Source organism: Myxine glutinosa, chromosome 1 (genome assembly GCF_964187855.1).
Source record: "Myxine glutinosa chromosome 1, kmMyxGlut1.1, whole genome shotgun sequence".
In the NCBI taxonomy this organism is placed as follows: domain Eukaryota; kingdom Metazoa; phylum Chordata; class Myxini; order Myxiniformes; family Myxinidae; genus Myxine; species Myxine glutinosa.
This window is the reverse complement of record NC_136261.1, coordinates 315,301,179-315,325,651: the sequence shown is the minus strand read 5'-3', so window position 1 is coordinate 315,325,651 and position 24,473 is coordinate 315,301,179.

Below are 24,473 nucleotides of genomic sequence, written 5' to 3'. Positions count from 1 at the left end.
CACACACACACACACACACACACACACACACACACACACACACACACACACACACACACACACACACACTACACACACTACACACAACACACACATACACACAAAGATAGACGTCTCACTCACCTTGCAAAAAAATTCCAAAAAAATTAACAAGAAGACGTCATGTGGAGCACGATACTTGCAAAATCCCCCCCCCCCCCCCCCCAAAGTTTTACATTGATACAGCAAATTGTCCATTTCCTGAAGATTAAAATTTACGATCTTGATCAAAACTCGGGTTAACAGGATGAAAAGTGACGATATTTCAGATGAAAAATGATGATTTTAAAAGTTTGACCTTGAGTTGACCTTTGACCTTTTGCCGTCAAAAATAGTTGGTTTTCCTATTTAGTGACACAATGTGCAAATGCTGTTCAATTTTCAAGTCAATCGGATGAGAATTGACGGTTTTTCAGATGAAAAGCGATGATTTGGGAAGTTTGAGCTTGAGTTGACGTTTGACCTTTTGGCCTAAAAAATAGTACGTTTCCCAATTTAGTGACTCAATATGCAAATGCGGTTCAATTTTCAAGTCAATCGGATGAGAATTGACGGTTTTTCAGATGAAAAGCGATGATTTGGGAAGTTTGAGCTTGAGTTGACGTTTGACCTTTTGGCCTAAAAAATAGTACGTTTCCCAATTTAGTGACTCGATATGCAAATGCGGTTCAATTTTCAAGTCAATCGGATTTAAAATGGCGATTTTAGAAATTTGACCTCCAGATGGCCTTTGACCTTTGACCTCAAAATCAATAGGCTTGTCAATTGGGATGACTTATACAACTTGGTCAAGTTTCGTGACGATCGGTTTGGAATTGTGACCTGTAGGATGGTGACAAACAGACAAACAAACAAGAAGGCGTCATGCGGAGCACGATACTTGCAAAATCCGCTCCCACCCCCAAGAAAAAAACAATTCAATTGATACAGCAAATTGTCCATTTCATCAAGATTAAAATTGACAATCTTGATCAAAGGAAAAACATTTCCTTGAAGGAAAAAAAAACATTTCCTTCTCTGTTCTCATTCGTTTATTCATTCTTATTCGTTCGTTCGTTCTTCGACCACGTGTTTCTCCCCCATTTCCCCAGATAGTTTTCACTCATTAACCTTCAATGTTTACACTTTCCCCTCAAGTTATGTATTCCGTCATATTTTATAACACCTTTTTCTTCTTCTTCTTTAAAAGGCTGCTTTCGACTTTCTCACCAAATCAATTCATCCCAAAAAAAATATCCATCTCCTATAGTGCCTTTTTTCTACATTCCCTAAACTCTCCTGCACTCCATCCTCCATCCAGCGTCCTTAAACGTATTTTTAACTCGAAGGTCACAAGAAACTCATTTTGCAATAAATGTTCGTTTCCCATAAATCGTACACTTTCAAAAATCCAATCTCACCCCTCCCCTCCAAATCTTCCCCATAACCCCTCCCCTCCAAATCTTCCCCATCACCCCTCCCCTCCAAATCTTCCCCATCACCCATCCCTTTCAAATCTCCCCCCTTGCCCCCTCCCTCCTAAACTACCCCCTCACCCCTCCCGCCAAGACGCCCCCTCGCCCCTCCCCTCCTAGACTCCTGCCTCACCCCTCCCCTCCAAATCTCCCCCATATCCCATCCCTTTCAAATCCCTCCCCTTGTCCCTTCCCTGCCAAACTCCCCCCTCACCCCTCCCCTTCAAATCTCCCCACCCTCATTGCTTCTCAATTTCCCCCCTCTCACTCCCCCTCCTCAAAGCGTCCTCCCCGCTTCTTCCCCCTTCAAACTCTCACCTCCATCTCCCCCAACCTTCTGCCTCGCTCTTCCCCCTCCTCAAATAACACCTCATTGTGGCTCACCCAATCACCATCAAACCTTTTGTCCGCCCCATCCTTCCCTTTCTCCGAGGTATTCTGAAATCTCTGACACACCTTCAACAGCTCTCCCTACCTCTTCCACCTCTTCCACATCTTACCCTACCCCTCCTCCCCCCTGTTCTGTATCTGATGCTCCCCCTTCCTCTTCATTAACGGTATGGACCTCAAACATCCGGGGCCTTCGTTCAAACTTAACTGATCTCTCCATACAGGTTGCTTCTGTCAAACCAGACGTGATCTGCTTAACAGAAACTTTCCTCCTTTATGATGTCTCTGATTCCATAGTATCTCTCCCGGGCTACTCCCTCCTCCGGTATGATAGACCTGAGCCTCGTCCTGGAGGCGGGGTTGCTATCTTTATCAAAAACTCTCTTCCTCACTCGCCCTGCACTGCACTCTCTCCACCTCACCCCCAGGAATACCTCTGGCTACGGCTTCCCCTTCGCTCCCACCTCTTGTTCATATGTGTGTTGTACCGTCCACCAAACAGTGATGACTCCATCTACATCTCGCTGTCTGATGATATGGACCAACTTCTATCTACTCATCCCAACTCTCTCTTCCTCATATGTGGTGATTTCAACTGTCATCATGCCAGTTGGCTGGGTGTGGGTACCTCTCTCACCAGCCATGGCTCCTCAGCAAAGGACTTCTGCGACTCACTGGGACTGACACAATCTGTCAATTTCCCGACCCGGATCTCAGTCAACGGAACATCTTCTCTTCTGGACTTGGTTATGACTAACTTCCCTGAAAATGTCTGCTGCTCTTCTTCTGCTCCGATCGGATCATCTGATCATGTCCTTGTTAAAGTGGACATCTCTCTGACCATCCTCAGGGAGCCTGCTCAGCGTCGACGAGTCTGGCATTTCACTCAGGCCAACTGGCACGGTCTTCAAGCAGCCATGAATCATCTGGACTGGTCTCCCATCTCTACCACCTCTGACATCAACTCATCCTAGGAATTCTTCCAAAGTAAATTGCTCTCTCTCATGCACAGATTTATCCCATCTCGTCTTCAGTTGTCATACCCTTCCTCCCGTCCATGGTACACGGAATCTTGTGGTGAGGCTGTTGCCCAGAAACAACTTGCCTTCGTCTCCTGGAAAGCAAATCCAACGGAAGGAAATCTCATTTCCTTTCACAAAGCCCGAAACAAGTGTGTGTCCACCCTCAGGAGAGCCAGGAAACAATATCTCTCCGTTCTCAAGACCGAACGCTCTTATCTGTCTCCCTCTTCCAAATCCTGGTGGCGTCTGGTCAAATCCGTTTCTGGTGTTTGTTCCCCCTCCATCCCCTCCCTTACCTCAAACGGCTACACAGCTGACTCCGCACGTGAAAAAGCTGAATGCCTCAACTCTGTGTTTGCCTCTAAATCTTGTGTCCCAAACCCATCCATCTCTGTACCCACCATACCCAGTCGTACCCTGCTGCTCCTGGACTCTGTGTCCTTTCCTCCTGACAAGGTGGAAAAGTTTCTGTCAACCCTCGACTCTGATTCTGCAACTGGACCTGACGGCATCAGCCCACGGGTCCTAAAATCCTGCTCTGCTGCTCTATCTCACCCTCTCTCTGTTCTCTTCACCCTCTCTTTTGCTCAAGGTCAACTGCCATCTGCTTGGAAATCAGCCAACATCACCGCTTTGCACAAAAAAGGTGCAAAAACAGATCCTAGCAACTACAGACCAATCAGCCTTCTCCCAATTATCAGCAAAGTCATGGAATCCATCATTGCTTCGGATATGAAATCTTTCCTCTTCTCCAATGGCTTGATCTCTGATCATCAATTTGGTTTCAGACCAGGTCACTCTACTCTGGACATGCTGCTTCTGCTGTCTCAACAATGGATGGAGGTCCTCAATGCCAAACAGGAAATTAGAGCTGTCTCCCTCGACATATCACGTGCTTTCGACACGGTCTGGCACCCCGCTCTGCTCACCAAACTCTCCTCCTTTGGTATCCATGGAAATCTCCACGCATGGCTGGCGGACTTCCTCTCTAGTCGTCGTCAACGTGTGGCCCTGAATGGGTTTCTCTCATCTCCTCTTCCTGTTCAGGCTGGAGTTCCCCAAGGCAGTGTTCTGGGCCCCGTGCTTTTTCTGGTCTTCATCAATGATCTCTCTGACTCTCTCGAAAATCCTCTCTATCTCTTTGCTGATGACTCCACTCTCTGCCGCTCCATTCCTCTTCCCTCAGATCGGCAGTCTGCTGCCTCCTCACTCTCTGAAGACCTGGACAAAATCACAGACTGGTCAAACAAGTGGAACATGTCTTTCAATCCTGACAAATCTCACACTCTTACTATGTCTCTCCGAAAAGACCGACTGGACAACCCTCCCATCTACTTTCTCAACCATCCTCTCCAAGAAGTTCTGTCGCTCAAGATTTTGGGTCTCACTATCTGCCATGATCTTTCTTGGGAAACCCACATTTCCAAGCTGGCCTCCAAAGCCAGTCGCCGACTGGGCATCCTCCGTCGTGCAAAGTCCTTCCTCGGCACACCTGAGCTCCTCACCACATACAAGGCTTTCATCCGCAGCTCAATGGAATACTGTTCTCCCCTATGGGCCGGTGCTCCTGCCTCACACCTAGCTCGGCTTCACGCTGTTGAAACCAAAGCTTTCAGAATTATTGGAATCTCCCGCGATGAAGCTATCTCTGAGGGCCTTTCACTCACTCACCGCAGGCAGGTAGGTGGTCTTTCTGTCTTCTACCGACTCCTCTCCGGCCTTGCACCCCCAGCTCTCTCTGTGCTCTGTCCCCCAAATATTCCTACAGGTCGCACAAGATCTGCCAGCAACCCTCTGATGGTTAAACTGCCGAAATCTCGGCTCTCTGCTCACCTTCACTCTTTCATTCCTCTTTTCTCCCGCCTCTGGAACAAACTCCCTCACTCCCTTCAATCCCACTCCTCCCTCCAGGTCTTTAAAACAGCTGTTCTCCACCATCTCTTATCTTCCCCCATCCAAAACCTTGATCTTTTCTACCCCCGCTAATTCACCCCAGATCCACCTTGTTTGAAATTCCAACTTCTTTCCTGGAAGTCCTGGCAGTGTCCATATGTTTTATACCTCTCCCACCGCCCCCTTCCCACGCCCCCCCCCAAAGCCCTCGCCCTCTCTCAGATCTCTCGATGTCTCCATGTCTCTCGGTCCCTGCTCTCAAATGTTGTGTTTGTGTCCTTCCCCCTCTCTCCCCATCTTGTCTACCGCTCCCTATGTTATATGTTTTATGTGTCGGTTTGTCTTTCTGTGTGATTAATGTTCGCTCTCTCACGAGCCTCGATCTTGTATACAAAAAAAAAAAAAAAAAAAAAAAGCTCGGGTCAACAGGAAGAAAAGTGACGATTTTTCAGATGAAAAATGATGATTTTGGAAGGTTGACCTTGAGTTGACCTTTGACCTTTTGACCTCAAAAATAGTTGGTTTCCCTATTTCGTGACTCAATGTACAAGTCCTCTTCAAATTTCAAGTCAATCAGATGAAAATTGAGGATTTTAGAAATTGGCCCATGTTGACCTTTTGGCCTAGGTTGACCTCAAATATGCTTGGTGGTTGAATTTAGTGACCAGATATGGAAGTCCTCTTCAAATTTCAAGTCAATTGGATGAAAATTGAGGATTTTAGAAATTTGGCCTATGTTGACCTTTTGACCTATGTTGACCATTTGGCCGATGTTGACCTCAAAAATACTTGGAGGTTGAATTCAGTAACCAGATATGCAAGTCCTCTTCAAATTTCAAGTCAATTGGATGAAAACTGAGGATTTTAGAAATTTCGCAATGTTTGTGACCTTTGGCCTATGTTGACCTTTTGACCTATTGACCTCAAAAACAATAAGGTTCTTGATTTTGACCAACTCTATCATTTGGTGAAGTTTCGTGAAGATAGGTTGAAAATTGTGACCTGTAGGCCGGTGACAAACAGACAAACAGACAAACAGACAAACAGACAGACACACAGAATCACAAACACAACCGACCAATATACTTGAAAAATCTTCGATTTTGCAAGTAACAAACAGACAGACAGAACCACAAACGCAACCGACCAATATACTTGAACAAATCTTCGATTTTGCAAGTAATAAACAAGAAGACGTCATGCGTAGCACGATACTTGCAAAATCCGCCCTCCCCCCCCCCCCCCCCCCCCCCACCAAAAGTTTTCCATTGATACAGCAAATTTTCCATTTCATGGAGATTAAAATTTACAATCTTGATCAAAGCTCGGGTCAACAGGATGAAAAGTGACGATTTTTCAGATGAAAAATGAGGATTTTAGAAATTTGGCCTATGTTGACCTTTTGGCCTATGTTGACCTTTCGGCCTATGTTCACCTAAAATATAATTTGTGGTTGAATTCAGTGACCAGATATGCAAGTCCTCTTCAAATTTCAAGTCAATCAGATGAAAATTGAGGATTTTAGAAATGTGGCCCATGTTGACATTTTGACCTACTAGGGCATTGCCCGTACTATATCTATATCTAAAATTATATCCCCCCCCTCTATTTACATGAAATGGTTTGGTCCAAAGCGAACGGCTTGCGAGTACGGTGACAATCCCCCCCCTCTATTTACATGCAATGGTTTGGTCCAAAGCGAACGGCTTCCGGAGTTTGGTAAAGAAATCGCCATCGCGTGCACAAACGCGCAGGAAAGCGAATGAATCGCAAATTCGGTTTTATTAGTTTTAAAACATAGTTTAACGCCAACATAGTTTGCAAACGTGAAATAAATGAATACGCTCTCAAATGTGCCATCCGAGGCAGAGTGTGTCCTCCACGTTCGGCACACGCGATCGTTCGCTGCTCTCTGATTGGTTGAATCGTTTTTTGGACATAGCTCGGTAAGTAATTGTCCGATTAATATGAAACCTTGAAAAGGCACATCCTCGGGTCCCCAGCAATATACCTGGCAAGTTAAAAGTATATCGGACCCGTGGTTGTCGAGAAACAGCGGTCACAGACAAACAAACGTACAGACGTACAAACGTACAAACGTACAGAGATTACTGGAATTATAGATAGATGATGACCTCAAATAGACTTGGTGGTTGAATTCAGTTACCAGATATGCAAGTCCTCTTCAAATTTCAAGTCAATTGGATGAAAATTGAGGATTTTAGAAATTTGGCCTATGTTGACCTTTTGGCCTATGTTTACCTCAAGAATACTTGGTGGTTGAATTCAGTGACCAGATATGCAAGTTATCTTCAAATTTCAAGTCAATTGGATGAAAATTGAGGATTTTAGAAATTTGGGCTATGTTGACCTTTTGGCCTATGTTGACCTTTTGGCCTATGTTCACCTAAAATATAATTTGTGGTTGAATTCAGTGACCAGATATGCAAGTCCTTTTCAAATTTCAAGTCAATTGGATGAGAATTGAGGATTTTAGAAATTTGGCCTATGTTGACCTTTTGGCCTATGTTGACCTCAAGAATACTTGGTGGTTGAATTCAGTGACCAGATATGCAAGTCCTCTTCAAATTCAAGTCAATTGGATGAAAATTGAGGATTTTCAAATTTAGCAAATTTGGTGACCTTTGGCCTATGTTGACCTTTGACCTATTGACCCCAAAACAATAGCCTTCTTGCTTTTGACCAACTCTACCACTTGGTGAAGTTTCGTGAAGATCGGTTGAAAATTGTGACCTGTAGGCCGGTGACAAACAAACAAACAGACAAACAGACAGACAAACAGACAGACAGAACCACAAACACAACCGACCAATATACTTGAAAAATCTTCGATTTTGCAAGTAATAAAAAAACCAATATATATGTAGTATAATATATATATATATATATATATATATATATAGTATATATATATATATACGTATATATATATATATATATATATATATTAATATATATATATATATATATATATATACGTATATATATATAAGTATATATATATATATATATATATATATATATATATATATATATATATATATATATATATATATATATATATATATATATATATTGTTGCGGATTGGCGAATCTTGTTGTAAATATCACCCTGAGTAGTGTAATGATTCCTTGTAAATATGTCCGTTTTGTGTGTAAAGGTCAAAGGTTGTCCTCTTAGTTCGTCCATATACATGCACGTAGGCCACCATATACCCTTCTAAATAGTTATTTCCTTATTATGTGTATTAGTTTAAGGCTGTGTTTGCTCATTAGTTGACTCTGCATTGCATCAAATTGAAATAAGATAGATCCCCTTTTAAATTCCCTCAAAGCCTCCATTCCCAAAGCCTCCATTCCCAAAGCCTCCATTTCCAACCGCATTGCCAACTGCATTCGCCCTCCATTGAGCACGCGGTCAGTCTGGAGAAGAAAGGCGTGTCTCCACCCCTCGTCATCGGAAGGAGGAGTGAGCCAGCCCCGATCAACCAACCAAGCACGAGGGGTTTGGCTTGAGAGGGCGGAGAAAGAACGATCGGGGAGGTTCGCGAAGATTCGAGGGTGTGGCCTATATAACCCGTCACGCGACACCCCCACCAGAGATGCGTCAGAGAGTTGGCAGTCCACCGGGAGAGAGTTGAGTGGTTGTTGTTGAGAGTTCAGTGGAGGAGTGAGCACTGCGAAAGTTGAGGAACAAACCGCAGCTTCGAGACCTCCGTAGTCTGGCCCCCCCTGTGACACGCAGCTTCGACCCACTGCTACGAAGAAACGCTGCCGTGCGAACGAGATTGAGAAGGGTCGGCGGCTGCTCACCTCGAGCCTTGTCATTTACACGAACCGGACCCGCATCCTTCCAGCTCTGTGGACCACCTGAACCTTCCTCCCCTTTCAGCCATTCATGCCATTCATCCCTATCATCATCCCCCCGTGTAAGTCTGAATGTCGTCCGTCTTCTGTGTTGTCCTGGGGTATAAGTTAAGCCTGTTTAGATAAGTTAGTATTTGCACTATGTCTTCTGATCCTTCCATCCTTTCTGTCTTTATTTTCGTATCTTTCCTTCTCCTTGGTTACTTTTGTTCTTGTACATAATAGTTAGTAATAAATCCTGTTCTTCCTACCTTGCCTTCTTTCCTTTACATCCGTTTCGTTTTAGTGATTTCCCCATTGGATACCTGTGGCACGATTTGGCCAACGTTAAGAATCGGGTCTAGTTACTTGCTAATGGTTCGTGCCGCGGCTGCTAATCCGCTCGGCAATTAACATCTTGTCCGCGGTCGCGAACGAGGTTGCTCACCTGCCTCTCCGGAGGGAGCTGGGCCACTTCAGGACTCACGTCGGTCAGTCGCACACAAGGGGATTAATCCCCCCTTCTTAAGGGGAAAAAAGGCCGACGTTGAGATCCGTAACAATATATATATATATATGTATATATATATATATGTATATATATATATATATATATATATATATATATATATATATATATATATATATATATAACTCCATGGTAAGATCTCCAACCTTTAATTGAACAAACAATGACTCAACGTTTTGAATAACAACATCTGACAAAGCCACACACCTCCGTTAATCTTCCTCAAGAGTGATAAAATCATCTCAACCATTGAGATGGTTAAGCCATTGGTGTCGTGTCCTTGGTCTTGGTCTTGTCCATCTCAACCATCTCAATCATCTCAATCAATCCCTAATATGCAAAGTGGGCGGGGTATATGCAAAGTGGGGTGGGCAAAGCTGGAGAGCCAATTAAACCCTATCACACGCCTCTCGTCAACTGAGAACGTTACTGACCAAATTCAAAAATCAGCTGCATATTAATGGCTCAAAATAATCCTGTAAGCAATGCTGGATTATAAATCAAGTGTTTAGAAAATCCGGAACAATCATTACATTTAATTAGAAGTTAAACCTGTAAATAATTAAATTGTAAATTAAATTAAAACTGTAAATATATTAAAGCAAAAATTTTAAGATAAAATAAAATTGCCATAATATCGAGATCATCACTTGCAGTCAAGGGGAATGCGCGAAAGGGGGGTAATAGGGGGGATAAAAATGGGGGGGGGGGGGGGTGGAACCGGAGGGGGGCAGAAGCGGAGGGGGGGTTTGGGAGAGGGGTGGTTTGGGAAAGGCGTGTTTGGGGGGGGGGGGGAGGGGGATTATCTCCTAACAGGTGGTTTGGGAGAGGCGTGTTTGGGGGGGGGGGGGGGGGGGATTATCCCAAGAAAGATAAAAGATAAGGAAAAAAAAAGTTGGACAGATTGGGGATAGACAAAGAAGGATCACTGAAATGGCTAATAAGGGTTCAGCTCATTTGGGACACAGAACGAATCATTATTAATGCCCAAGCCCAAGGACACGACATCAATGGCTTAAGGAAGATGGCAGGACTGAGACAATCAGACAAGTGTAGGTTATCCCAAAAAATATAAATGTTTAAAGTGTAGGTTATGAAGATAATCCCAAAAATAAAATAAAGCAGATATAAAATAGAGGACAAAGACCGAGACCGAGAGGTAATGGTTGCTGAAAACAAACTAATAATAAGAAATCATAGCAAGGAAGATAAAAAAAAACGACGACGAAGTCAACAATGGGAGAAAACAAAACCAGATGTTTGAAAATAAGCCGAAAGTATTCAACCATGAACTCGGGGAAACAAAAGCAAAATGTATGACTTCCCCCTGAGAAAGGAGATTTCTGTAAAGGAATTGATGAAGAACCAAAATAACACAAGAATGCGGAATGGATCCAATACTTGAAAAAAAACAACAACATCTAAGCTAAGCGAAATGCCCCAGTGATAATTGATGAAGAAAAAAGAAAAAAAACTCGAAAAAATGCCAAACTTTAAAAGCCCTTGCTCGGATGGAATTCAAAACTGCTCTCTAATCTGGGATGGCTGCTCTCCAATCCAAAATCTATTCATTTGTTTTGGACACAAAGGGTGTATTTTAAAATCTAAAGTATGAATACTTTAAAATGGAAAAGTAAATGCTATTATTGCATCTTTTTATGAATGTGGATTTTAATTTTAATTGCAAAAACATTGTACATTTCCTTCAGTTTTATTACTTGCAAAATCAAAGATTTTTCAAGTATATTGGTCGGTTGCGTTTGTGATTCTGTCTGTCTGTTTGTCTGTCTGTTTGTTACTTGCAAAATCGAAGATTTTTCAAGTATATTGGTCGGTTCCTTTTCTGGTTCTGTCTGTCTGTCTGTCTGTTTGTCTGTTTGTTTGTCACCTGCCTACAGGTCACAATTTTCAATCGATCTTCACGAAACTTCACCAAATGGTAGAGTTGGTCAAAAACAAGAAGCCTGTTGTTTTTGGGGTCAAAAGGTCAAAAGGTCAACATAGGCCAAAGGTCACAAACGTCGCGAAATTTCTAAAATCCTCAATTTTCATCCGAATGACTTGAAATTTGAAGAGGACTTGCATACCTTGTCAATGAATTCAACCACCAAGTATTTTTGAGGTCAACATAGGCCAAATGGTCAATATAGGCCAAATTTCTAAAATCCTCAATTTTCATCCAATTATTATTATTATTATTTTGTTTGTATACCAGATCGAGGCTCGTGAAAGAGCTAACATTAATCACACAAAAAGACAAACCGACACACAAAACACAAAAAACAAGGGGAGCGGCAGACAAGATGGGGAGAGAGGGGGAAGGACACAAAAGAGAGGGGGAAGAGGGGGAAGGACACAAACACAACATTTGAGAGAAGGGACATCGGGAGGACTTGGGGGGAGGTGGGAGAGGAATAAAACATATGAACACTGCAAGGACTCTGGGGTGAATTACCGGGGGTAGAAAAGATCAAGGTTTTCGATGGGGGAAGATAAGAGATGGTGGTGAACAGCTGTTTTAAAGACCTGGAGGGAGGAGTGGGATTGAAGGGAGTGGGGGAGTTTGTTCCAGAGGCGGGAGAAAAGGGGAATGAAAGAGTGAAGGTGAGCAGAGAGCCTAGACTTTGGCAGTTTAACCATAAGAGGGTTGCAGGCAGATCTTGTGCGACCTGAAGGAATATTGGGGGGACAGAGAACAGAGAGAGCTGGGGGAGCAAGGCCGGAGAGGAGTCGGTAGAAGACAGAAAGACCACCAACCTGGCTGCGGTGAGTGAGTGAAAGGCCCTCGGTGTTGACTACATCGCAGGAGATTCCAATGATTCTGAAAGCTTTGGCCTCAACAGCGTGAAGCCGAGCAAGGTGTGAGGCAGGAGCCTGAAGACATGTTCATGTTCCATGTGAGACATGTTCCATGTGATGAAGATGACATGATTTTACGACCCGTGGGCTGATGCCGTCAGGACCAGTTGCAGAATCAGAGTCGAGGGTTGACAGAAACTTTTCCACCTTGTCAGGAGGAAAGGACACAGATTGAGGGGAGAACAGTATTCCATTGAGCTGCGGATGAAAGCCTTGTATGTGGTGAGGAGCTCAGGTGTGCCAAGGAAGGACTTCGCACGACGGAGGATGCCCAGTCGGCGACTGGCTTTGGAGGCCAGCTTGGAAATGTGGTTTTCCCAAGAAAGATCATGGCAGATAGTGAGACCCAAAAGCTTGAGCGACAGAACTTCTTGGGGAGGATTGTTGAGAAAGTAGATGGGAGGGTTGTCCAGTCGGTCCTTTCGGAGAGACATTGTAAGAGTGTGAGATTTGTCAGGATTGAAAGACATGTTCCACTTGTTTGACCAGTCTGTGATTTTGTCCAGGTCTGCAGAGAGTGAGGAGGCTGCAGACTGCCGATCTGAGGGATGAGGAATGGAGCGACAGAGAGTAGATTCGTCAGCAAAGAGATAGAGAGGATTTTCAAGAGAGTCAGAGAGATCATTGATGAAGACCAGAAAAAGCACAGGGCCCAGAACACTACCTTGGGGAACTCCAGCCTGAACAGGAAGAGGAGATGAGAGAAACCCATTCAGGGCCACACGTTGACTACGACCAGAGAGGAAGTCCGCCAGCCATGCGTGGAGATTTCCATGGATACCAAAGGAGGAGAGTTTGGTGAGCAGAGCAGGGTGCCAGACCGTATCGAAGGCACGTGAAATGTCAAGGGAGACAGCTCTAATTTCCTGTTTGGCGTTGAGGACCTCCATCCATTGTTGAGAAAGCAGAAGCAGCATGTCCAGAGTAGAGTGACCAGGTCTGAAACCAAATTGATGATCAGAGATCAAGTCATTGGAGAAGAGGAAAGATTTAATATCTGAAGCAATGATGGATTCCATGACTTTGCTGATAATTGGGAGAAGGCTGATTGGTCTGTAGTTGCTGGGATCTGTTTTTGCACCTTTTTTGTGCAAAGCGGTGATGTTGGCTGATTTCCAAGCAGATGGCAGATGACCTTGAGCAAAAGAGAGGGTGAAGAGAACAGAAAGAGGGAGTGAAAGAGCAGAGACCATAAGATGACATAAGATGACATGATTTTAGGACCTGTGGGCTGATGCCGTCAGGACCAGTTGCAGAATCAGAGTCGAGGGTTGACAGAAACTTTTCCACCTTGTCAGGAGGAAAGGACACAGAGTCCAGGAGCAGCTGGGTACGACTGGGTATGGTGGGTACAGAGAGGGATGGGTTTGGGACACAAGATTTAGAGGCAAACACAGAGTTGAGGCATTCAGCTTTTTCACGTGCGGAGTCAGCCGTTAAGCCGTTTGAGGTGAGGGAGGGGATGGAGGGGGAACAAACACCAGAAACAGATTTGACCAGACGCCACCAGGATTTGGAAGAGGGAGACAGATAAGAGAGTTCGGTCTTGAGAATGGTGAGATATTGTTTCCTGGCTCTCCTGAGGGTGGACACACACTTGTTTCGGGCTTTGTGAAAGGAAATGAGATTTCCTTCCGTTGGATTTGCTTTCCAGGAGACGAAAGCAAGTTGTTTCAGGGCAACAGCCTCACCACAAGATTCCGTGTACCATGGACGGGAGGAAGGGTATGACAACTGAAGACGAGATGGTATAAATCTGTGCATGAGAGAGAGCAATTTACTTTGAAAGAATTCCCAGGATGAGTTGATGTCAGAGGCGGTTGAGATGGGAGACCAGTCCAGATGATTGATGGCTGCTTGAAGACCGTGCCAGTTGGCCTGAGTGAAATGCCAGACTCGTCGACGCTGAGGAGGCTCTCTGAGAATGGTCAGAGAGATGTCCACTTTGACAAGCACATGATCAGATGAGCCGATTGGAGCAGAAGAAGAGCAGCAGACATTTTCAGGGAAGTTTGTCATAACCAAATCCAGAAGAGAAGATGCTCCGTTGACTGAGATCCGGGTCGGGAAATTGACAGATTGTGTCAGTCCCAGTGAGTCGCAGAAGTCCTTTGCTGAAGAGCCATGGCTGGTGAGAGAGGTACCCACACCCAGCCAACTGGCATGGTGACAATTGAAATCACCACATATGAGGAAGAGAGAGTTGGGATGGGTAGATAGAAGTTGGTCCATATTATCAGACAGTGAGATGTAGATGGAGTCATCGCTGTTTGGTGGACGGTACAACACACATATGAACAAAAGGTGGGAGCAAAGGGGAAGCCGTAGCCAAAGGTATTCCTGGGGGTGAGGTGGAGAGAGGGCAGTGGAGGGCGAGTGAGGAAGAGAGTTTTTTATAAAGATAGCAACCCCACCTCCAGGACGAGGCTCAGGTCTATCATACCGGAGGAGGGAGTAACCTGGGAGAGATACCAAGGCATCAGAGACATCATGAAGGAGGAAAGTTTCTGTTAAGCAGATCACATCTGGTTTGTCAGAAGCAACCTGTATGGAGAGGTCTGTCAAGTTTGAGCAAAGGCCCCGGATGTTTGAGGTCCATATCGTTAATGAAGAGGAAGGGGGAGCATCGGGTCCAGAACAGGGGGGGGGGAGGGGTAGGGTAAGATGTGGAAGAGGAGGAAGAGGTAGGGAGAGCTGTTGAAGGTGTGTCAGAGATTTCAGAGATTTCAGAATAGCTTGGAGAAAGGGAAGAATGGGGCGGACAAAAGGTTTGATGGAGATTGGGTGAGGCACAGTGAGGTGTTATTTGAGGAGGGGGAAGAGCGAGTCAGAAGGTTTGGGGAGATGAAGGTGGAAGTTGGAAGGGGGAAGAAGCAGGGAGGATGCTTTGAGGAGGAGGGGTGAGAGGGGAGTCTAGGAGGGGAGGAGCGAGGGAGAGTCTCGGAGGGGAGGGGTGTGGGGGGAGTTTAGGAGGGAGGGGAGGGAAGGGGCAAGGGGGGAGATTTGAAAGGGATGGGTGATGGGGAGGATTTGGAGGGGAGGGGTGAGATTGTATTTTGAAAAGTGTACGATTCATGGGAAACGAACATTTTTTGCAAAATGAGTTTGAGACCTTCGAGTCAAAAATACGTTTGAGGACACTGGAGGAGGGGTGGAGTTCTGGATAGTTTAGGGAATGGAGAAAGGAGGAACTGTAAGAGATGGTATTATATATATTTTTTGGAATGAATAGATTTGGTGAGCAAGACGAAAGCATCCTTTTGTAGGAAAAGAAGAAAAGGGTGTTATAATATATGAGAGAAAATAGTTGTTCAGGGGAGAGATTATACATTTCTAACCGCGTGATCGTGAACGAAGAACGAACGAACAAAAAGAACAACAAATAAACGAATAAGACCTGGGAAGGAAATATTTTTTTGGGGGTTTTTTTTTTTTTTTTGGGAGTACAGATATTAAACAAGGAGGTACGGCGTGAACGACTGCTACGAAACAGAGAACGAAAATAATTTCAGCGCATTCGACGAATCGCTGAGAGAAAAACAAAACCACAATGTCAGAGACGTTACGGTAGTCTAAGCCTACGAGTACTAGGCCGCAGAATACTCGATACCATTAACAGACGATTGTGTATACATGTACGAAAAATTAGCACCGAAAATTTTCCAAAAGATACGCTATAGGTACACACACCGAAAGATAGATACAGTCTCGACAAAAACACGATTGTGATAGATCACTTAGCTTCGAGAGCGTGAGCGCATGGAGCAGCTTCGAAAAGACGTGACCTGCCGTGATCTCCAATTTGACTTGGAGATCACGTGACAGTACAATTGACTTGCTATTTTAAGAGGACTTGCATATCTGGTCACTAAATTCAACCACCAAGTATTCTTGAGGTCAACATCGGCCAAAAGGTCAACATAGGCCAAAAGGTCAACATAGGCCAAATTTCTAAAATCCTCAATTTTCATCCAATTGACTTTAAATTTGAAGAGGACTTCCATATCTGGTCACTGAATTCAACCACCAAGCATATTTGAGGTCAACCTAGGCCAAAAGGTCAACATGGGCCAATTTCTAAAATCCTCAATTTTCATCTGATTGACTTGAAATTTGAAGAGGACTTGCAATTCTGGTCACTGAATTCAACCACCAAGTATACTTGAGGTCAACATAGGCCAAAAGGTCAACATAGGCCAAATTTCTAAAATCCTCAATTTTCATCCAATTGACTTGAAATTTGAAGAGAACTTGCATATCTGGTCACTGAATTCAACCACGTATTATATTTTAGGTAAACGCAGGCCAAAAGGTCGACATAGGCCAAATTTCTAAAATCACCAATTTTCATTTGATTGACTTGAACTTCTAAGAGGATTTATATATACTAGGGCATGCCCGTACTATATCTATATCTAAAATTATATCCCCCCCCTCTATTTACATGAAATGGTTTGGTCCAAAGCGAACGGCTTGCGAGTACGGTGACAATCCCCCCCCTCTATTTACATGAAATGGTTTGGTCCATTCGCAAAGCCAAAGCGAACGGCAGTTACGAATCGCAGTTACGATGAATCGCAAAGTAGTTTTAATTAGTTTTAAAACATAGTTTAACGCCAACATAGTTTGCCAACGTGAAATAAATGAATACGCTCTCAAATGTGCCGTCCGAGGCAGAGTCTGTTCGGCACGTTCGGCACACGTGATAGCTCGCTGCTCTCTGATTGGTTGAATCGTTTTTTGGACATAGCTCGGTAACTACTTGTCCGATTAATATGAAACCTTGAAAAGGCACATCCTCGGGTCCCCAGCAATATACCTGGCAAGTTTCAAGTATATCGGACCGGTAGTTGTCGAGAAACAGCGGTCGCATACACACACACACACACAGACAGAGATTAGTGGAATTATAGATAGATGGTCACTGAATTCAACCACCATCTATTTTAGAGGTTAACATAGGCCAAATTTTTAATATCCTCAATTTTCATCCGATTGACTTGAAAATTGAACAGCATTTGCACATTGAGTCACTAAATAGCGAAACGAACTATTTTTGAGGTCAAAAGGTCAAAGGTCAACTCAAGGTCAACCTTCCAAAGTCATCATTTTTCATCTGGAAAATCGTCACTTTTCATCCTGTTGACCCAAGCTTTGATCAAGATTGTAAATTTTAATCTTCATGAAATGGACAATTTGCTGTATCAATGGAAAACATTTTTGGGGCGGATTTTGCAAGTATCATGCTCCGCATGACGTCTTCATGTCTGTTTGTTTGTCACCAGTGTTACGTGCTCCTCCCCAAACCCCGGTCATGGTGTACCTCCGAGCCCCGAGAGGAGTCACGGCAGAAAGATGTGTTATTCTGTATGCCAAGGATCAATGGTGAAACCACACCAATTGTTACCAACAAACAAGTATTGTATTAAGGTCACTCAAGAATAACGGTACAGTAACAATATTAATCAAAAGTACAATCAATATATATCATTCCTATGATGGTACCATCAGTTTCATAATATATAACTCACTGTGCTCCAAGTGAGCAAAAAGAACATTCCCCAATGTCTCTTTCCCGGCTTCAAGCCAAAGTCGATTCCGGCTTCAAGCCAAAGTCGATCCACTCCAGTGATCGTCCATACGATGTCGTATCGAGACTAGAATCCCGTTGGGTTGACAGTTACACTGCCAAAGATGGGCGAAGGTGTCCTCGAGAAGCGACGGGGAAATCACACCTTCAGGTATGGACGTTTGACGGCTCTCAATCGGCAAACCGCAGATTTCCCACTCAAAAGCCACGTTACACACACACACCAAATTAACTTCTGGATGCGGTGAAAATCGTTGAAGCGAAGTGAAAAACCTTGAGCGATGCGCAAAGCATGCGAGGCAAAATGGCCGATGGCCCGTTCTTGTGGCGTAACGGCACTCTGATGATTCTCTCCGGAATCAACCGCAAAACCTGTCATGCAGGTTTATCTGTCACAGCGATGACAACTCTGTCGCAGGAATCCCTTTCCCGGGAAACCATAAAGTTCACTCGTGACTCTCGTTCGCCAATCGTTTGCTCCAGACCTCGAAGCAGCTCGGCTTCTTGTCCGACTCACTCGCTCCGCCTTCTCTTCCTCTTCTTCCTCTTCTTCCTCTTCGTCCCAGTTTCATTTAAAACATTGACTTTTTTACCTTTTGAAAATAGTAATCTATATTTCCCTTAAACGACAACAGTAATAGTACATGGAATCAAAAATGTGTACAGTGGATGAAAACCACAACAACGGAAGTGACGAATCCGTAACACTTCCCCCCCTCAAGAAAGAAAGTTTGAACATCGTGAAAACTTTTTTTGCAGGCAAAAACTCTTTTAACAAACAAAAGTAAAACTCACACCCAAATTATCAATTCACGTGAGCAACAATAATTAATATTCCCCAAAATAAAGCAACAAAACTTCCAAACCACCGACAGAAATTTCCAAAGTTAGTTCACTCTGGACAAAGCATCAGCAACGACATTGTCCCTGCCCTTTCCATGCTCAATTTCCAAGTTGAACTCCTGCAAAGCCAAACTCCATGTCATCAACCTCTGGTTTTTATTTCTCATTTTTTTGAATGAAGGTTAAGGGTTGTGATCAAAAATCCAAAGCAAAGCAAATCTTTTGCACTTTTTGAAGGAGGCCGAGCTGAGAGCCAGGTTTCATTGTGGTTGGGTGGTGAGGCCTGGAAATATTCACTGCATGGATGCATTTAGGAACGTGGAGTTCACGGGTTAATCCGTGTAGGAATCTTGGCTCGGCTGCTCCTGAGCACTCAGTGCTTCCAACTCTTCTCTTGATCATAAAAATCATAATCACGGTTATATCGTCGGGTGCTGTAGTCACGTGAGTAGCGGTCCCCATCTCGGCTACCACCGTAATAGTCATCCCGTCGAGAGTTGCCAAAACTGCGCTGCTGCTGCTGGGAGCCTCCGTAGTAATCACGACTGCGGCCGCCACCAAAACTACTACTCCCAACCCGGGAGCCATAGCCACCCCTGAAACTACCTCCACGTTTTCCTCCTCTGTAGCCCCCTCGACGCCCATGGCCTGCCGATTGGCCAATGTCTGCATCTACTGTTATGGTCCGACCATCCAAATCCTTGCCATTCAAATCCTTTTCTGCAACTTTGGCGTCCTTTGTGTTTTCAAACGTGACAAAGCCAAACCCTCTCGACTTTTGCGTCTCCCTGTCTTTTATCAGCAGCACTTCCAAGAGTCGTCCATATTTGCCAAAGATAGAGTCCAGAACATCTTCACTTGTGTCAAAGTTCAGTCCACCTACAAAGAGCTTGCCAACATTGCCTCCATCCATGACTTGTGTGTGCTGACACTTAGTTTCAGGGTACTCGACAAGAAGTGCCTGTGCAAAGCGTGACGTCAGTACCTCCTCCTTCTCTTCAGAGCGCTTCGTACCCATAGCACGAGTCGCGGCACAGGATGGAAAGATACCCGGAATCTCCTGCTCTAACTGTGCGGTGTTATTTTCCATACTAGGCTTTTCAACAAACATCGGATTATCAGAAACTCGACCACCGGCCAAATCATTCCCGATAACAAAAGAGATTCCCTCAACAGGAAGAGTGGCTTGTAAACCTACGGTGACCGGTCCTGACACCAAATCAGACAACAAATGGATGACATGAAGTGGAGCTTTAACATAGCCACCAACCCCCTGTAAAAGAACACTAACACCAGTTGCCGTCTTCTCTGACAGTGGCAAAATGCCCTCAAGCATCAAATATTGATGTGCTCCTGTGTCCCTCAATACCCGAACAGGTCTCTGGTTCGTTAAGTCTCCATCCAGTGACACAAACCCCTCTGAAATAAAAGGTTTGTAACCCTCTTGAACAAGGTCGTTCTGTGATGCCGTAACTTTGGCATGGGAACCTTCACAAGGCACTGTCCTCCAAGGACGATTTCTCGCATTTGCCAATGCATTCGGAGTTGTACTAGTCTGACTCCGCTCCTGATTTTTCCTTTTCAGGGCGTAACATTGGGACATCAAATGCCCAGGTTTCTTGCAAAAAGCGCAAGTAGGCCCAGAGGAAAAACTCGTGGTCTGCCTCAGGCCCCCTGGAAGATAAGTCTGTCTTGGAACTGAAGTCTTCTGATCCCTAAAAATCGCGGTATCAGATTTGTCCCCATCGTCATCTCTAGGCCGCCTCCATGAATATTTGTTCTCCGCACCTGATTTACCATAACTCCCCTGGCTAACTCTAGGCGGGAAGTTAGGTTTGTGGAACCCCATCCTGTGTGTCAAGGCATAGTCTTCTGCCACGGTTGCTGCCTCATACAACTCTGGTACTTTCTTTTCATCCAGATGTACTTTAATGTCCGCGTGGACACACTGTTTGAATTCCTCCACCAAGATCAATTGTCGCAACAGGTTGAAATCCTTCCCAATCCCCTTCGAGTCACACCACCGATCAAACATGGTTTCCTTCATTCTGGCAAACTCCACATGGGTCTCACTCTCCCTCTTCCTGGCATTCCTGAATTTTTGTCGGTAAGCTTCAGGGACCAATTCATAGGCTTTGAGAATGGCTTTCTTCACTATCTCATAATCTGCACATTGGTTAATCGGTAAAGCCGAATAGATATCTTGAGCTTTACCCACCAGAACACTTTGCACTAACATAGTCCAGGACCCCACAGGCCATTTTAGCATTTGAGCCACTTTCTCAAAGTGTAAAAAAAACTTGGCGACCTCCTTTTCATTGAAGGGCGGAACCAGCCTCACATGCCTACCAACATCCCAAGTGTTCTGACTAGTTGTCGAACTAGCCGGCATGGATACTACTCTCTCCGTTCTTCCATTAATTCCAGCTCCTTGAGTTTAAGTTCCTTCTGATACTCCATGTCACGTTCCTTTAACTCCCTTTCGGCTCTCCTTTCCTCTGCTCTTCTTTCTTCTTCAGCTCTCCTTTCCTCTGCTCTTCTCTCCTCGAGTTCTCGGTCCTGTTCTACTCTTCTTTCCTCGAGTTCCTTTTCAGCTCTCCTTTCCTCTGCTCTTCTCTCCTCGAGTTCCTTTTCAGCTCTCCTTTCCTCTGCTTTTAACCTTTCCTGGCTTTGCAGTTGCATCTCCATTTTCCGGAGCTCCACATTTTCTTTTTCCTTGGGTAACCAATCCAAGGCTACCTCTTTCCATGTTCCTTGTCCCACCAGAGATTCTACCACCAATGTCTGCATCTCTGCTTTCTTCATATTAACTCGGACCTCCAAGTTAAAATATCTGGCCAATATCAAGAGTTCCGATCTTTTTAACGCTTGGAACTGTGCCTCATTAGGGGACGCCGCAAACTTTTCTGCGTCAACACCATGGTGACTATCAGTTAACACCTGTTAACCTTCACACAAAAAAATTCAAAATTTTTGTTTTGAAAAATTTGGGAATGTTAGAAAAATTCCAAATTTGGGAATTTTGGGAATGGTAGGGAATTCTATCCCGGACGAGGATGTTAGGGAATTTAATCCCAGACGAATGTTAGGGAATTTAATCCCAGACGAGGATGTTCAGGAATTCTATCCCGGACGAGGAGCCCCCAATTTCTGTTACGTGCTCCTCCCCAAACCCCGGTCACGGTGTACCTCCGAGCCCCGAGAGGAGTCACGGCAGAAAGATGTGTTATTCTGTATGCCAAGGATCAATGGTGAAACCACACCAATTGTTACCAACAAACAAGTATTGTATTAAGGTCACACAAGCATAACGGTACAATAACAATATTAATCAAAAGTACAATCAATATATCTCATTCCTATATAACTCACTGTGCTCCAAGTGAGCAAAAAGAACATTCCCCAATGTCTCTTTCCTGGCTTCAAGCCAAAGTCGCTTCCGGCTTCAAGCCAAAGTCGATCCACTCCAGTGATCGTCTGTACGATGTCGTATCGAGACCAGAATCCCGTTGGGTTGACAGTTACACTGCCAAAGATGGGCGAAGGTGTCCTCGAGAAGCGACGGGGAAATCACACCTTCAGGTATGGACGTTTGACGGCTCTCAATCGGCGAACCGCAGATTTCCCACTCAAAAGCCACGTTACACACACACACCAAATTAACTTCTGGATGCGGTGAAAATGGTTGAAGCGAAGTAAAAAGCCTTGAGCGATGCGCAAAGCGTGCGAGGCAAAATGGCCGACGGCCCGTTCTCGTGGCGTAACGGCACTCTGATGATTCTCTCCGGAATCAACCGCAAAACCTGTCATGCAGGTTTATCTGTCACAGCGATGACAACTCTGTCGCAGGAATCCCTTTCCCGGGAAACCCTAAAGTTCACTCGTGACTCTCGTTCGCCAATTGTTTGCTCCAGACCTCGAAGCAGCTCGACTTCTTGTCCGACTCACTCGCTCCGCCTTCTCTTCCTGTTCTTCCTCTCCGTCATTGTTCGGTTCCGGTTTCATTTAAAACATTAACTTTTTTACCCTTTGAAAATAGTAATCTATATTTCCCTTAAACGACAACAATAATAGTACATGGAATCAAAAATGTTTACAGTGGATGAAAACCACAACAACGGAAGTGACGAATCCGTAACACCGGCCTTCAGGTCACAATTTTCAACCGATCTTCACGAAACTTCACCAAATGGTAGAGTTTGTCAAAAGCAAGAAGCCTATTGTTTTTGGTGTCAAAAGGTCAACATAGGCCAAAGGTCACCAACTTTGCTAAATTTCTAAAATCCTCAATTTTCATCCAATTGACTTGAACTTTGAAGAGGACTTGCATATCTGGTCACTGAATTCAACCACCAAGTATTTTTGAGGTCAACATCGGCCAAATTTCTAAAATCCTTAATTTTCACCCAATTGACTTGAAATTTGAAGAGGACTTGCATATCTGGTCACTGAATTCAACCACCAAGTATTTTTGAGGTCAACATAGGCCAAAAGGTCAACATAGGCCAAGTTTCAAAAATCCTCAATTTTCATCCAATTGACTTGAAAATTGAACAGCATTTGCACATTGAGTCACTAAATATGGAAACTAACTATTTTTGAGGTCAAAAGGTCAAAGATCAACTCAAGGATAACTTTCCAAAATCATTTTTCATCTGAAAAATCGTCACTTTTCTTCCTATTGACCCGAGCTTTGATCAAGATTGTCAATTTTAGTCTTGATGAAATGGACAATTTGCTGCATCAATGGAATTTTTTTTCTTGTGGAGGTGGAGGGGGTGGATTTTGCAAGTTCGTGCTCCGCATGACGTCTTCTTGTTTGTTTTTTGTCTTTTGTTTTTTAAACTTTTATTTTTTTTGCTTAGTTTTATTGTCTTCGTTTTTTTAAACATAGTTTTTTTAGTTGAAAATTAATTTTTTTAAGTTTTATTTTCATTTTTCTTGCTCCCACAATATGCAAACTTAGCCACACTCTCTAAAGGCCACTTGTTGATCATGTTTAGAGTGACCGGATTTTTAAAATTATTATTCTGGGCACCAATCAACAGTAGGGTACCAAAACTTCGACAGGTGTATCTCTCTTTTCCATGTCGAGTTTAACTGAGAATGGAGCTGTGCAATGTTTGACTGCTGACGACTTGTTCATGAGCTCGCCAGTGCAACATCATGATGAATATGCTGAATGATCTTTAAATAAAAGAATGTAAGAAGGTTTATTCACTTACTTTAAAATTGTTGATTTTTTTTAGTGTTGGTTCTATATTTGTCTGTCTTTGTCTATTTTCCCCACAAACCCTATGAGAGCAGTGAGAGAGTACAATAATTGTTACCTAAGGATCACAAATCAGAACATGGAAGTGTGTAAGTGTGGATTAGACCACTGTGGACAGAGAGTGTGAACTATTTGAATCGAAAGGACATAACTGAATATGGAGATGATCGCGGCTGTAGGATGCATGAGAATGAAGAGCCATCACCAATTGGGCCCTTCCCCAGGTAATTCCGATGTACTTGCAATAAAAAGAGATGAGAGAGCCCAAGTAGGGGGTTATCGAGAAGTTGGAGGATCTCGAGGAGCCAGCGGTGTTTAGGAGCTGGTGCAGTTGTCAAGGAAATGAGGTGCATCACAGAGATGTTTTGAAGGAATCCTGACAGAGAGAGGAGCCAGAAGCATTGGGAAGGAGCCAAAACGCAGAGCTCAGGGACAACAGAGGGCTGATTGAGCTTCTCAGCAAGTCTCTGGGGAATCTTAATGATACATGAACCGCTAAGGGTTGGCTTTTAAAATAAGGAACATTTGAAGCCTGAGGCCTTCTTTGCTCAGCCTGTGTATACACCCTGAAAGTGTGAGTGAGTTTGCCTCTGGAATATACATCATTTTTCCCATTTAGTGCTCCGGTACGAGAAAACCTTTGTTTGGCCCACATCGTCTCCCTTAATCCTGTTCAGAAACCTGTGCCCAAAAACGAACTTTAAAAACCTCCTCT